At 33.2% G+C, this 10,102-nt stretch overlaps 1 protein-coding gene across 2 annotated transcripts in view; it reads right to left on the minus strand.

Annotated features, from left to right (window-relative positions):
- The window catches only part of LOC127881156 (ER membrane protein complex subunit 1-like), a 67,116-nt gene that overhangs the window by 55,840 nt on the left and 1,174 nt on the right, over nt 1–10,102 (minus strand). The window lies entirely within an intron of this gene.

A 10,102-nucleotide genomic window follows, 5' to 3' on the forward strand; every position in this document is an offset into this window, starting at 1 on the left:
AAAAAAAAAAAAAAAAAAATCGGGGGGGGGGGGGGGTATAGTGTGAGGGTGTGGTGATAATTTGTGAGATGATCTTAAAAAAAAAAAAAAATTAAAAAAATCAAAAAAAAAAATTTGGGGGGTGGGGTGGGGTGGGGGGGTGGGGTGGGGGTATAGTGTGAGGGTGTGGTGGTCATTTGTGAGATGATCTTAAAAAAAAAAAAAAAAAAAAAAAATTAAAAAAAATTGGGGGGGGGGAGGGGGGGGAGGGGGGGGGAGGGCACGGGGGATGGTTTGGGTGAAGTCTATAGTGGTATGTCAGGTAAGAGTAGTTTCATCAAAGTATCAATCAAATCTAATCATAAATAAAGAAGTTATGGCAATTTTAGCAAAATTTAATAATTTGACCTTGAGAGTCAAGGTCATTCAAAGGTCAAAGTAAAATTCAAGTTGCCAGGTACAGTAACCTCATGATAGCATGTAAGTATTTGAAGTTTGAAAGCAATAGCCTTGATACTTCGAGTGGATCGAAACACAAAATTTAACCATATATTAAAAGTTACTAAGTCAAAAAAGGGCCATAATTCCGTAACAATGACAACCAGAGTTATGCAACTTGTCCTTTTACTGTACCCTTATGATAGTTTGTGAGTGTTCCAAGTATGAAAGCAGTATCTATGATACTTTAGGGGTAAAGTGACCAAAACATAAATCTTAACCAAATTTTCAATTTTCTAAGTATAAAGGGCCCATAATTCCGTCCAAATGCCAGTCAGAGTTACATAACTTTGCCTGCACCGTCCCCTTATGATAGTTCATAAATCTTGCAAGTATGAAAGCAATAGCTTTGATACTGTAGGAATAAAGTGGACCTAAACACAAAACTTAATCATATTTTCGATTTTCTAAGTATAAAAAGGGCACATAATTCTGTCAAAATGCCAGTCAGAGTTACATTACTTTGCCTGCACAGTCCCCTTATGATAGTTAGTAAGTGTTGCAAGTATGAAAGCAATAGCTTTGATGCTTAAGGAATAAAATGGACCTAAACACAAAACTTAACCAAAATTGTCAATTTTCTAAGTATAAAAAGGGCACATAATTCTGTCAAAATGCATGCCAGAGTTATCTAACTTTGCCTGCCCAGTCCCCTCATGATAGTAAGTAAGTGTACCAAGTTTGAATGCAATAGCATTGATACTTACTGAGAAAAGTGGAACTAAACGCAAAACTTAACCAAAATTTTCCATTTTTTAAGTATAAAAAGGGCACATAATTTTGTCAAAATGCACGCCAGAGTTATCTAACTTTGCCTGCCTAGTCCCCTCATGATAGTAAGTAAGTGTACCAAGTTTGAATGCAAAAGCATTGATACTTTCTGAGAAAAGTGGACCTAAACGCAAAACTTAACCGGACGCCGACGCCAACGCCAACGCCGACGCCAAGGTGATGACAATAGCTCATAATTTTTTTTCAAAAAATAGATGAGCTAAAAATGATGACATGTAAACTATGCATTTTCGTAGGTTAAATGTACCTAAAAAATCGGCCACTTTTCAGTTTGATCTGCAAATAAAATTACAAAGCAATATCTTTTGACAAATGTCCTCAATTTCAGAGTATTAATCAATGTTTATACCAGGGCTTGCACTAAGAAATAAATTTTGGAAGTCCTGACTTCCTCCCCTTTACTTATGGAAGTCCCACTCAAAAATATTGGAAGTCCAAACAACTTTAATGTTGATGTTAACGGAATAACAACTGCATATATGATCACAAACTCTTCCCATCCATTTTGGGTCATTTTAATTCTGTGAAAGTAACTAGATGTATCATACAACAAGGCGGAGACTACCCTAGGCTTTAAAAATAGGGAGAAGTTTTGAAAATCAGGGTATAAGTTTGTGCAAACAATATCGACTTAAAAGACAAAACATGTTAATTTCAAAACTTTTTTATTATTTCTATCATTTTACTATGTTCATTCTAAAAACAATAAATTCTCATTAAAATCTACTTAATCATAACACATTTAAGTCATTCAACACATTTAAGTAATTTGAGATATGTGCGGTTGCACCTTTTCATCACATATTTATTGTCATTTTATTATCCTCATCCCTATGACTGCATTTGCAACAAAACACAATCTTAATGAATGGTCATGATGGAGCATCTAGTATATCAATTACTGTTTATCCGAATACTATACGTGTCCGAAATATGTACACTTAATAAATGCCTTACCAGTTTAACTTAAATAATCCAAACTTTCCATGTTGTTATCTGGTTTAGCAAACCTTATCAAATGTTTGTCAAATCCATTTAATGTTTTCACCATTATTGAACTAACATTACTTGTAATTTGAATCACCACTTTGAACTGAATGCGGGTTGAATGTTACAATAGGTCAGCCATTTGCAATGTCGAAGGTCATGACGTAGCAATTTAATTTTACTCGGATAATTTATATCTAATCCAGGAAATGTGTTTTCTGAACGTTTCTGACTAGTAAAATGACTTGTTATTGTAGAAAATGAACTGTGATTCCAGTTTATATAAGATGGTTATTACTCGTAATTATCGGTGGATTAACAAACTGAGAAAACTCGCGGGATCTAATACGGTAGTGAATCTATGTAATTAATTAAACTTTGAACAGTTTTGTTTTTCTTTAATTATTTTTGCCGTCTTTCTTTTACCGTGCCGTCTGCCCAAAACCAGCAGTTATCTCCTAATCATTAGACAACATACGGCACGCGCAAAGAGGCACGAGTGTGTTGTTAAAGCAACCAATATTAAGAGACTGCTTTGTAACGGTCAATTTGCGATCCGCGCGGGGGGGGGGGGGGGTAAATTGTGTAACCGTTAGATAAACAACACACAATAAACTTGATAATCACCTGCGGGCGGTAGCAAATATAAGGAGGCGGAGTTAAGACTGATCGAGACGTGTGCAAAACACATTGAGTCGGCAGAAAGCAGTGTTGATTGAAGTGTTATTTTAATCGACAACTTACGTCACGGGTTGCTATTTTCGGCGTATGACCAATTTTTAAGAAGTACAGTGGACGTCATGGGGTTTTGTTATCGGCGTATGGAAACAATTATCGGGCGTAATATACGGCCGTACGCCGCTTAGTGCAAGCCCTGTTTATACTATTAAAATTTTTGACTTAAAATTTAAAATAAATGCGAAATTATTATACCAGTTACTCCCCCTACCTATTTTAATAAATATAAACAATGGGAAACTGCTTAATCATTAAAAAAATATTTGTTTTTAATGTGTTTAATAAATTTTTTCAAACATAGCTAAAAAAGTAAACACATTTTGTTTGAAAAGTTGACTTCAGTGTTGATTATTAGTAAACGCTTATATATAATATTAAAACATGTAATCTAGTAATATTCTTATAAAGGGAGGTAATTCATATATTAAAAATTTATATTTAGGTTCTGATTTGTATGTTTTGAATATAAGTTTTTGTACAATTAATTGGTAAAACTTTAATTAAAGTTTATTAGATAAAATAAAAATAATTTTATCAAATATATTTGTTTCTTATCTCAATATAATTGTTGCAACATATGATGACATCACTTTCCCCATGAGCCAAATATTTCCTGCTATATTTGTGACATTTTAATACAAAAGTTTACAGTGATATGGTTCTTACATTTGCAAAATATTGAGAGTGGGGACGGTTTTCATGTTGATTTTTCTAAATAAAAACAAAATATGTGCGTTAAGATCATGAAACTGATTTTACACAGGTGGCCGATTTTTTACGTACAGGCCGGAATTACGTACATGACCAGTATGGATACGTCTCAAAAAAATTTGCCACGCGACATATATTTTCGCGATGCTATTTATGACCTTGAACAAATCAAAAACACTTTGACATATGCTAAATCACATGTAAATACATACCTCAGGAAAAGTTATATCAATGACATCATAATTGTGTAGCGAATCGCACTAAATATTCTCGCATTATTTGTTTTTCTTCGCAACCGTTCCACAATTAAGTCATTACTAAATTATCTCTCCTGAATGCTCTTCTTCAGTGGGTATAAGCCGAAGACTGGTTCACTACATATAGTGACAGTCTTTACCAAACACAATTTAGGTGAACATAACCCGAATCTCAGATTTCTGTCGAATTTATTTGCTTTGATCTTTTCGATATCTTATTGTTATTATTATCCTGACAAATCACAAACGCATGTTAAAAAATTATTTGTTTTAAACATTATAGTTGGCATCTCTATTCTTCCAGTATTCTCGCGGTATTTCAATAACGACACCCTACTGTTTATTTGTCAGAATATGTGACGCATTTTCCATTCGCTCTCAGAAAGCATTCTATACATAGATGGTGACGTCACTTCGTTATTGTCAGTAAGACCGGTGTGTACACAATGTCTCAGAAGGAAGTTTTACGTGTGATCATGAGCAATATTCTGGCAAGTTGTCGTTGTTATCCACCATAAACACATTTATTCACAAAATTTAAAGATATTCCGATCTAACTTTTAAGTCTTTTAGCTTTAATTTTTAACGTTTTTACACCTCGTCTGCTCGCACTTTACCGATATCCCCGAAAGGTTACATATCACTATAATAAGTTTAGGCCTAAAACCACAAAATCCGATACCGTTGGATTTTCGTACCACAATCTTAAGTAAAAAATCTCCCAGATTCGAAATCAACAAAAAACAAGACATTTATAAATTGTCTTCATTATTGATCAAATTTTAAGATATTTGTTGGTTTTCCGTTTTTAGAAGATGTTCTGTGAAGGCAAGAGCTGGGCATCATACAAGCCATGCTATCCAGCAAAACTGACAGTTTTGGTTTACAGAAATCAACAAAGGAGGGATTCCTGAACTATCAAATTTCCAAGCTATACACACAGTTATTATCTGTGAAGATCTTTATTGGTTCTGTTTGTTTACTTGGATGGAACATGTGTGAACTTTTATAGAACTTTGAAAAGTCTATATATGTCTATCTATAAACAAAAATCAGCTATTGTATAATGAGATCAGATGTGCAAACAATGTCAAAGGGTTGTTAAATTAACAATTTGAAGGCAATTATGCTGAAAAAATATGAGAGTTCCCATGCAAATTTTGTCTGTATATCAACAAGTGTCTGCCGATAATTGTCAAACTAGTAATACAAAACTTACCACAAGTATGTAAAAGCACTAAGTACCTGTGATCATTTTTAGTAAGATAGTGTAATTCTAAACAGTAGCAAATAGCTTATTTAGTAAATGCATAAATTATATGCAATTAATATGATTTCCGTTCTATTGTGTAATTAATAAATTGGTTGTTACTTGTTAATCCACGATAAATGTTTTATGGCTAGTACAAAACCAGCAATGTTAATTTAGTAAAAGGTAATACAAAAACACCACTTTGTAATTTCATATACGTAAATATTCTTGAAATGTAGGTTGATGACAGTGTTTTAGTTTTACTTATTTTGTAACTATTATTTTATGTGCAAATAAATGATGTGAAGTGTTTTGTATCTCCACACAATACCACATACCTTGTTATATATGTACTGTGTTATGTGTTATTTGAATGTTTAAATACAAAAATATGGATGATATAACATGATGCATTCTAATATTTGCATTCAAATTGTAACTATAGAGCTAAGTGTATGCAGTTTAGACTGTGATTTTAGAATTGCTACAAAATGGCTAGTTTTTTAGTGGCGACAAAATTTAAACTATTCAACAATAGTTTGGGAAAGAAAATTAGAAACTTGCAAGATACCTGTATTTATTAAATATTGTAATTGCGATTCAAGTATGTTGTTATGGTGTTACACATAATAATACATTGATAATAAATAAGAAGACAATTAGTGGTGTTAACGTTTCCCAACAGTAGAAATCATTGTTCTGATGAAGTCAGTGATATACAGACGAAAGCTCCAGGTATGGCTTTCAATACGTAGTGTGTGTTTATTTGACAGTCTAAAACTTATTGGATTAAAAAAAAATCCTGTCAAATTTGTCAATCAAAATTGATTTGACACATCACATGATTTTGATTATGTTAAATCAGTGTACTGTATGCTAAATGCAACTGCTTTAGCAAGCTGTCAAGTTGAATTGAGACATTTGATGAAACAAACTGTTTCCTGGGTAGGACCAGTACTTAGTGTCTATATGACGTACCATGACGTCGAAAGAGTACAAGACCTGCTAAGTAGAACGAGAAATGTACTTCGACGTACAATTTTCACCGACACTTGAGTGTTAGCCAATCAGAAGACACCTAACGTCTGTTGCTTTTAGAGATTTTTGACATTGAACATTATTATTATTATTATTTATACCGAATTATGCGACTATCGACCGCTTACTCATAGATATTGTGCGTATTTATTAAACATTATTATTATTATAATTTATACCAAATCATGCGACTATCAACCGCTAACTCATAGATATTGTGCGTATTTATTGACCTGGCGTGGCGGAATTAACCTCTGACTTATGCTAGTTATGGTTATCACAAAATACGACCAACGGGGAGTTTATAATACATTATTTATCCCATTAATGCTTGGTAAATGGTTACCGTTGGGAATTTCCTACACAGTAATGCGCTGGACGGTCGTGATACTCCGCCCCGCATGATCATTTCATACACACAATATGCTAATAATTTTAATTTTACGTAGAAGTACAAACATGTATGTCGAAGTACAAATTGTACTTTGACGTACAAATATATACTTCGAAGTGTATTTTATATTCATGTTGACGTACAATTATTGTACTTCGACGTACATTTCTCTTTTTAACGTGTAGGTCTTCTTGACTTTCAACCCAAATGGTACGCCATAGTACTTTTTTAGTATGTCTTTAGGGTTATCTAAAGAATGCTCCCACTTAAAGGATCAATACAGAGACCTCCCAGTGACAAAGCCAGTTAGCAGACACCCCATCCACTATACCACAGACACCGAACCAGCTATAAATTCCTGTGGCTAGAATTTAGAAAACAAAAAAAAATATAAGATGCTAGATCTTTAAGCTTGGAACATGTAACTCGTTTTAAGATTGATTTTTTTGGATGCATTACTCAATTATTGCAACAATTATCATACGGGCAAAAGCCCGCGAAGCGGGCGTTGACCGTTCATACATATGGGAATTTAGACATCAAATTACATAGGAATACCACATATGGATACGTCTCAAAAAAATTTGCCACGCGACATATATTTTCGCGATGCTATTTATGAACTTGAACAAATCAAAAACACTTTGACATATGCTAAATCACATGTAAATACATACCTCAGGAAAAGTTATATCAATGACATCATAAATGTGTAGCGAATCGCACTTCATATTCTCGCATTATTTGTTTTTCTTCGCAACCGTTCCAGAATTAAGTCATTACTAAATTATCTCCCCTGAATGCTCTTCTTCAGTGGGTATAAGCCGAAGACTGGTTCACTACATATAGTGACAGTCTTTACCAAACACAATTTAAGTGAACATAACCCGTCTTTGATATATTGCCGAATCTCAGAGTTCTGTCGAATTTATTTGCTTTGATCTTTTCGATATCTTATTGTTATTATTATCCTGACAAATCACAAACGCTTGTTAAAATTTTTTTTGTTTTAAACATTATAGTTGGCATCTCTATTCTTCCAGTATTCTCGCGGTATTTCAATAACGACACCCTACTGTTTATTTGTCAGAATATGTGACGCATTTTCCATTCGCTCTCAGAAAGCATTCTATACATAGATGGTGACGTCACTTCGTTATTGTCAGTAAGACCGGTGTGTACACAATGTCTCAGAAAGAGGTTTTACGTGTGATCATGAGCAATATTCTGGCAAGTTGTCGTTGTTATCCACCAGAAACACATTTATTCACAAAATTTAATGATATTCCGATCTAACTTTTTAGTCTTTTAGCTTTAATTTTTAACGTATTTACACCTCGTCTGCTCGCACTTTACCGATATCCCCGAAAGGTTACATATCACTATAATAAGTTTAGGCCTAAAACCACAAAATCCGATACCGTTTGATTTTCGTACCACAATCTTACGTAAAAAATCTCCCAGATTCGAAATCAACAAAAAACAAGACATTTATAAATTGTCTGCATTATTGATCAAATTTTAAGATATTTGTTGGTTTTCCGTTTTTAGAAGATGTTCTGTGAAGGCAAGAGCTGGGCATCATACAAGCCATTCTATCCAGCAAAACTGACAGTTTTGGTTTACAGAAATCAACAAAGGAGGGATTCCTGAACTATCAAATTTCCAAGCTATACACACAGTTATTATCTGTGGTGATCTTTATTGGTTCTGTTTGTTTACTTGGATGGAACATGTGTGAACTTTTATAGAACTTTGAACTATATATGTCTATCTATAAACAAAAATCAGCTATTGTATAATAAGATCAGATGTGCAAACAATGTCAAAGGGTTGTTAAATTAACAATTTGAAGGCAATTATGCTGACAAAATATGAGAGTTCCCATGCAAATTTTGTCTGTATATCAACAAGTGTCTGCCGATAATTGTCAAACTAGTAATACAAAACTTACCACAAGTATGTAAAAGCACTAAGTACCTGTGATCAATTTTAGTAAGATAGTGTAATTCTAAACAGTAGCAAATAGCTTGTTTAGTAAATGCATAATGCAATTAATATGATTTCCGTTCTATTGTGTAATTAATAAATTGGTTGTTACTTGTTAATCCATGATAAATGTTTTATGGCTAGTACAAAACCAGCAATGTTAATTTAGTAAAAGGTAATACAATAACACCACTTTGTAATTTCATATACGTAAATATTCTTGAAATGTAGGTTGATGACAGTGTTTTAGTTTTACTTATTTTGTAACTATTATTTTATGTGCAAAAAATGATGTGAAGTGTTTTGTATCTCCACACAATACCATATACCTTTTTATATATGTACTGTGTTATGTGGTATTTGAATGTTTAAATAAAAAAATATGGATGATATAACATGATGCATTCTCATATTTGCATTCAAATTGTAACTATAGAGCTAAGTGTATGCAGTTTAGACTGTGATTTTAGAATTGCTACAAAATGGCTAGTTTTTTAGTGGCGACAAAATTTAAACTATTCAACAATAGTTTGGGAAAGAAAATTAGAAACCTGCAAGATACCTGTATTTATTAAATATTTCAATTGCGAATCAAGTATGTTGTTATGCTGTTACACATAATTATACATTGATAATCAATAAGAAGACAATTAGTGGTGTTAACGTTTCCCAACAGTAGAAATCATTCTTCTGATGAAGTCAGTGATATACAGACGAAAGCTCCAGGTATGGCTTTCAATACGTAGTGTGTGTTTATTTGACAGTCTAAAACTTATTGGATTAAAAAAAAATCCTGTCAAATTTGTCAATCAAAATTGATTTGACACATCACATGATTTTGATTATGTTAAATCAGTGTACTGTATGCTAAATGCAACTGCTTTAGCAAGCTGTCAAACCGAATTGAGACATTTGATGAAACAAACTGTTTCCTGGGTAGGACCAGTACTAACTTAGTGTCTATATGACGTACCATGACCTCGAAAGAGTACAAGACCTGCTAAGTAGAACGAGAAATGTACTTCGACGTACAATTTTCACCGACACTTGAGTGTTAGCCAATCAGAAGACACCTTACGTCTGTTGCTTTTAGAGATTTTTGACATTGAACATTATTATTATTATTTATACCGAATTATGCGCCTATCGACCGCTTACTCATAGATATTGTGCGTATTTATTAAACATTATTATTATTATAATTTATACCAAATTATGCGACTATCGACCGCTAACTCATAGATATTGTGCGTATTTATTGACCTGGCGTGGCGGAATTAACCTCTGACTTATGCTAGTTATGGCTATCACAAAATACGATCAACAGGGAGTTTATAATACATTATTTATCCCATTAATGCTAAGTAACTGGTTACCGTTGGGAATTTCCTACACAGTAATGCGCTGGACGGTCGTAATACTCCGCCCCGCATGATCATTTCATACACACAATATGCTGAATAATTT

The sequence above is a fragment of the Dreissena polymorpha genome, chromosome 5 (genome assembly GCF_020536995.1).
Source record: "Dreissena polymorpha isolate Duluth1 chromosome 5, UMN_Dpol_1.0, whole genome shotgun sequence".
NCBI lineage: Eukaryota > Metazoa > Mollusca > Bivalvia > Myida > Dreissenidae > Dreissena > Dreissena polymorpha.